General features: G+C 39.6%; 1 long non-coding RNA gene across 1 annotated transcript; it reads right to left on the reverse strand.

The window, feature by feature from the left end:
• On the reverse strand, positions 1-5,796 carry LOC137095954 (uncharacterized). The gene is made up of 3 exons (XR_010909098.1): positions 5,597-5,796; positions 2,756-2,860; positions 1-126 (listed from the first exon to the last, which is right to left on the reverse strand). It is a non-coding gene; the product is annotated as an uncharacterized lncRNA (long non-coding RNA).
• Positions 5,797-6,618: the final 822 nt, after the last annotated feature.

Raw genomic sequence — 6,618 nt, forward strand, 5'->3', positions numbered from 1 at the left:
TCAAGCTTCTGGACAAATTGCAAACAAGTCTTCAGTTTAATGAGTTTTTCTTCTGAATTCCAAGCATTAGCTGTATCTGCATCAATAAAGCCCAATACATCCTTTTCTTCAGGTGCCTTTGGGACACTAACACATAAACATCAAATGAACAAAAAGGATTCCAGGAATAAGAAGGCACATTTTATTAATATACACACTGTTTTAGAGCTCTTCTGTAGGCTCTCCAGCCATGCATTCAAATATAAGGTATACCTTTTGGGTTGCTAAATAATTATGTAGAAATAGATAACAAAACCTTTTTTGAAAACTTTTTTTTTTTGTAAACAACTGCATCATTGTGTTGTCAAAGGCTTTCGTGGCTGGAATCACTAGGTTGCTGTGAGTTTTCTGGGCTGTATGTCCATGTTCCAGAAGCATTCTCTTCTGACATTTCACTCACATCTATGGTAGGCATCCTCAGAGGTTGAGGGGTCTGTTGGTAACTAGACAAGTGAGGTTCATATATCTATGGAATGTGCAGGTTGGGAGAAAGAACTCTTGCCTGCTTGAGACAACTGTGAATGCTGCAATTGGCCACCTTGATTAGCACTGAAAATCTAAAATCAGGACAGTAAATAAAGAGCAACACTAAAAAAAACCCCAGAGAAATTCCAGACAGGAAACAATGAGGCCAGCTAACACCTTCCAACAAAGGATTCCCCCAGGCAAGAAAGAGCCAGGCTTTGAAGCTGCAAGGCCATTCAATGCTAATCAAGATGGCCAATTGGCACCTATTGACTCTTCTAATCCTTCTCCTAAAATTAGCCTGAAAATATTCTGATCAGATTAGATTACAATATTTATATATTCATGTAGTGGAGTGTACTCCTTGCAGCTTAGCATATCTTGGATCACAGAATAATAATTCATTCATTTATTTCTTGACAAACAGTCCTATGTAACTTCATACATCATGTTCTCAAAGTATCATATAAACAATGTACTTAGTATATACTAATGTACTATGCTCAAAGTATAATTAAGAACCCCAGAAGTCAGCTACTATGGACATTATCTTCTGGACAATCCAACCTATTTTCCTGACATCAGCAGGCTTTTTCTCTTAAATTTAAAATCACTGAGGTCTGATCCAATTCATTTTCACCTATGAGTTCTGTCCTATGGAAACCTGTCCCTTTCATCATTCCTATTCCTTTTGGCACAATGGTAATGTGTGGGTGAGTGTTTGCTGCCACCAGGCATGTAGCCGGGGGGGGGGGGGGCTCGGGGGGCTTCAGCCACCCCCCCCCCGAAATTCACACGGTGGTTCGCGAAAAGGCCTTACTGGTGCATTATTTAGGCTGTTATGTTTATTCATATCATGATCTGATCACCATACTCAATATATCCCATATGCATGGGGGTATTGGGGTAATGATACAAAAGGTTTGCTAGGCTAGACCCTCTTTCAGTCAGACTCAGCCCCCCCAAAACTCAGCCCCCCCCCCGAAAGCCCCCCTGAAAAAAATTGCCCCCCCCCCCCCCCGGAAATGAAATCCTGGCTACGGGCCTGGCTGCCACCATTTCCTTCCTCTGGGATTGTTCCTCAAGTTTTCTGCCTTTTTCCAGGTTGATTTCCAGTCATCCAAAAGGAAAGGTAGGTCAACACCCAGAGAGAGAAAGAACCTGAAAGTGAATTGGAACCTGAAAGTGAACCATTGTGTTCCAATGGTTAGAGGGAGGAAATATGTGAAGGGACAAATTCCTTTCCCCTCACAAAGTGGTACCTACATTTAAAAAACCCTTTGTTTTAAATGAATATTAAAATGAAACTCTTGGGGGACTAATTCTCAATTGCTGTCCTCCAGTTGCTGCTGAGGTGTAAGTCCCGCAATCTATTTCCTTACAGTGTAATCCTCTTTATGTTAACTGCCAAGAAAGTCCACTGGGAACTTACTCCGGAGTGTGTCAAGGACTGCAGCTTCACAATGCAAACATATACATGGCTACAATGAAACAAGTATTAGAATTCCAATGGGATTTACTCCCTGGAAAGCGAGGGTACATGAGTACATCCAACACCACCCCTGTCTGAATAGTCAAGACAGGCAAAGGAGAGAATAATGAGTAATCTTCAAACTTTTGCCAACATTGCACAGTAAAGCAAATAAACAAACAATTTCCAGTTACCCCATATACAGGGGCGGCTCAACCCATTACGCAAAGTAAGCATTTGCAGTATAGTTGATTTTGCCCAGGGGCACTCTTGAGGCGCTCTTGGGGGAAAATAGACCTTGACATAAGCGAGTTGTAGTTACTGGGATGTATAGTTCACCTACAATCAAAGAGCATTCGGAACTCCACCAATGATGGAATTGAACCAATTATGGCACACAGAACTCCCACAACGAGCAGAAAATATATATCAGTGGTTGGTGGTGGGGGGGGGGGGGGCAAATACTGTTTGCTTACCATTGAAAATTACCTAGGGCCGCCTCTGCCCATATAAAGAGCTTTCCAAAACATAAGACCAACATTTGATGTGTAGTGAAATAAAACAAAAAAAAGGGGGGAAGAGGAGAAAGGAGAATGGAAGTAATGAGATGTCTACTCAACACCAGAAAAGTGTTCCCTTCAGAAAGTCCTGACTCACAATTCAGGAACATCACATTTGAACAGGCCATTATGTGATTAAATGCTATTGGCTATGCATGGCATAATCATCTCTTTGGCTTGTTTTTATTTGGTTTGAGCACAATATGAGTCTTATTTTTACCTGCGCTTGTAGTTCATCAGGGTTTGCAATAACTTGGCAGCTTTTTCATATTCTCTCCTCATTCCTGCATCATGCATCAATTTCAGTTCAATTTGCCTCTGGTTTCTGTGAGTTAACAGAGAATATTGTAATTTTAAGCATCCTTAAGTATTCCAGTTTCTACTTTTCTATCTGAATATAAATATAATATGCAATTTTACTGGTAATATCAAAGTTGTTCAGTGCTTTTGTCAACTCTTCAGAGTAACTGTGAATGAGAACAAATGGTGGGACTGTGCATCTGAAGAGCTGAGTTTGCACGGTGCCTGCAGGGAATGAGCTTCCCCTCAACTCTATGGTGATTAGTATTCTTTATTCTTTCTTGAAGCTGAACTTAGACAAGATTCAGTCATGGCTAAAGATGGACTATGGTTTTATATATTATTTTTAAGATGGCTTAAAATGAAAAAGGGAACCTCTCACACACACTTCTTATCACAATCTCTGATAAACAGGTTTTGTAAAATTTTCTATAGGTTCTTTTTTTAAAATCCCTGTAAAGCCTTTCCTCCAGAGCTGACCAAGTTACAAATACCTCTTCAAGGGTATAATATCCTTGAAAATAACTCTTATATAATTTGGAGCTCTCCAATAAACTGTTATGTATATTCCTCCTACAGTTTGACTAATTAGAAAAGAATGCTGAATATTGCAGTGGCCCAAATACACCTGCTTGCTTCCTTATTTTGAACAATGGGGGACATCATAAATCAAGATTAAGTGGCCATTTAGTTTTAGCATCAAAAGTTAGTGTTCATGGGGCGCCATAGGGCATCAAGCCCAACCGCCTACACAGTGCAGGAACACCATTGAGTTTTTATTTGTAGCTGGTGCTTCAATAGGGAGGGAAGAGAGTGCAGTTTTTCCTGTACTAACTGCCCTACCCATTTGGCAAACATATTGAGGAAATGTGTGAATGGTAGAGGGGGCTTGCAACAATTAATCTTCAGGCAATAAAGATGAGTGGTAGCTGCATCCAGGTGCACCATAAAATAGACACTCCCTTGGTTGCCAGAATTGCTGGACACTCATCTGTATTACTCAGGCAGCATGCAAGGATACTGACAAAGGGGGAGTTTTATATTAGCAGTGGGTCCTTCCACACTGCCTCTATATCCCAGGATCTGATACCAGATTATATATTTATCCCAGGTTATCTGGCAGTGGGGACTCATATATTCCAGTTCAAAGCAGATAATCTGGGATCAGATCCAGGGATAAAGGGCAGTGTGGAAGGGCCCAGTGTTTGACATTGAAAAAAAAAAGGATTTATGGAGGTAGGAGACTGGGCTGCTCTGTATCCATTATATACCGTTGCTTGATCATTTTTATTCAAGGAATGTAAAAGAATAAGCTCTAGTCCGTGCTTCCCTTCCTCTGTCAGATACTTTTTCAGATTCACAGAAGCATACTGTGACATAGCAAAACCTCATCTGCTCTAGACTAGACTGTCTGGTGTGTTAACATCCTGCCAGTCTAAATAGGCTGATACTATTCCTGTCTACATCCACAAACTTAAACTTCTCTAAAGTAGAGTGTCTTCTGCACAGCAGAACTTCCTGGCTCCTTTGAGAAGTATGTAAGTCTAGACCAGGCATGGGCAAACTTGGGCCCTCCAGGTGTTTTGGACTTCAGCTCCCACAATTCCTAACAACCTCAGGCCTTTTCTCCCCCCCCCCCCCAACTCACTTATGGAAGGGGCCTGAGGCTGTTAGGAATTGTGGGAGTTGAAGTCCAAAACACCTGAAGGGCCAAAGTTTGCCCATGCCTGGTCTAGATTTATAAGTGAGCTTGGTCCAGTTTCTAAACAACTTTCTAACCCCTGTCATAGAAATGGTAAGTACCACTTTACTGTACAAAATAATCCATCTCTACCAAGTGAACTTAGGTCCTCATAAAAATAAGACTTTCTTTTTTCAATTCTTGTCTGCCAGATCACACTTTGAGAATTCCAAGCACATTTTCCTAGACTCAAAACTCTTGGATTCGATAGAATAGAACCATGGCCATTAAAGTGGAGCCATATTGGTTAATTGTGCCATGTGGAAGGATCCTATCAAAATGTTCATTATGATTGGAGCGATTTTTGGAAGGATCTCTTGTAAAGTGGAGGAACCCTTCTCCTCTCCAAGGCCCTTAAACCCTACAAATTAGAACAGACATTCCTGCTCCATAAATATAGCATCCAAATAAAATATTTTGACATCCACAAATATTGTTTTGAACTTTTTACAATCCAAATGTTTACTCCAAATGCAGAGCTGTAAAAAAATAAATGTGAATTAGGAAATCCAGATTTTCATGCTGAAATCTTGATATTTATATGTTGCATCTGACATTGTCTATTAATTGTAAATGTTTAATAAATTGAACTCTTACACTCAGTAGACACCTTTAGAAATGATTCTGTGGAGACTTCCATGGGGAAAGAGTGATGGGAAAATAAAGGATGAGAAACTAGCTATTCATTCTGAAGGCAGTAGGTTGTATCCATGCTTAGAGATGAAACATCAAAATTAACAATGCATGGTAGTTAGCTCTATGCCCCATTAACACGAAGTGCCATTGATATTAATGGATTTACTCTTAATATGGCATACCCAAATAAAACCCAATGACTGGCATCCTATTATGCCAGCAGTTGTACTTCTCACACAATGTCTGGTGCAAAGGGGCAACACATGGACAACAAAGGAATGAACACAACGACTGTAGAAAATCAATTTTTGAGTAAAATGTAACCTCTGAGGATTATTTAGAGAAAGAAAAGTAGAAAGGCTGAGTCACAGATAGGATTTTTACCTCTCCAGAGAAGGAAGTGATGCTGAGATGTGAAAGAGTATCATCACCATAATAGCAAGCTGCCACAATCCAGTCATCAGTGAAGCCATTGCAAGTCCTTAAAATTCAAATGTGCTATGAGTAATAATAATGCAAAGTTTGATGAGTATATATTAGCAAGAATGTCACATGCACACATTCCAAGCTAGGGAAATAAAGCAAAAAGTATTAACAACTGAACAAGTCGTTTTCTTTCACAAAATGAAAACATAATTGTGGTATGGATTGACCTAATATGACAAGTCTGATCCATCTGGCAAATGTCAATGACTGAGAAAAACTGTTTATGTTGAACCATAAATAAAGCACTCTCGCTAGAATCTCACATTATGTCCATGTTGGTGCCTTGCTATTTATTTAGGTCCTTTGTATTTTCATTTTAAGTACTCATTTTTCAACTGGCTTGCCACTGGAGAATTGGTGCTTTCTGATGCCAGACAAAGACCCTTTATTATTTTCCTGCTATTTTATTGATTTCCCCCTTTTACCTAAAGCTTGGGAAAAATTGCCATAATCCTAGAATCCCTCAGCCAGCATAACCAGCCCTGTCTGTACTTGTGGCCAACCAAAGGAGTTGCAGTAAAAAGTCACCATTCCAAACATTGCTAAGTTGTATTTCACATTGCCTTCAGAATTTATTGGTAGTAGCAATACATCCTAATAGCAATAAATTAAAATAAGTATCCCAAATCTTCCAAACATTATTAATATAGCTGAGTCTCACACACAGCCTCTTTGGTTCAAGTGTGGGAGCCTTGGGAATGCCCCTCATCCATCAACTTAGCAAACAAAGCTGAAGTGCTCTCAATAGAATGCATTTTGCTCCCTTTCCTGAAATGTACAGGTTGGTAGGGAAAGGAGAATAGTACAGAGAACATCAAAGTAGTTAAGAAAGAAGACTGCATTCTTAACAAAATATCTGATCAGGTTCACAACTGAAGACCAAGACTGGAGTTAATAATAATAATAATAATAATAATAAT

This window comes from Anolis sagrei, chromosome 1 (genome assembly GCF_037176765.1).
Source record: "Anolis sagrei isolate rAnoSag1 chromosome 1, rAnoSag1.mat, whole genome shotgun sequence".
NCBI lineage: Eukaryota > Metazoa > Chordata > Lepidosauria > Squamata > Dactyloidae > Anolis > Anolis sagrei.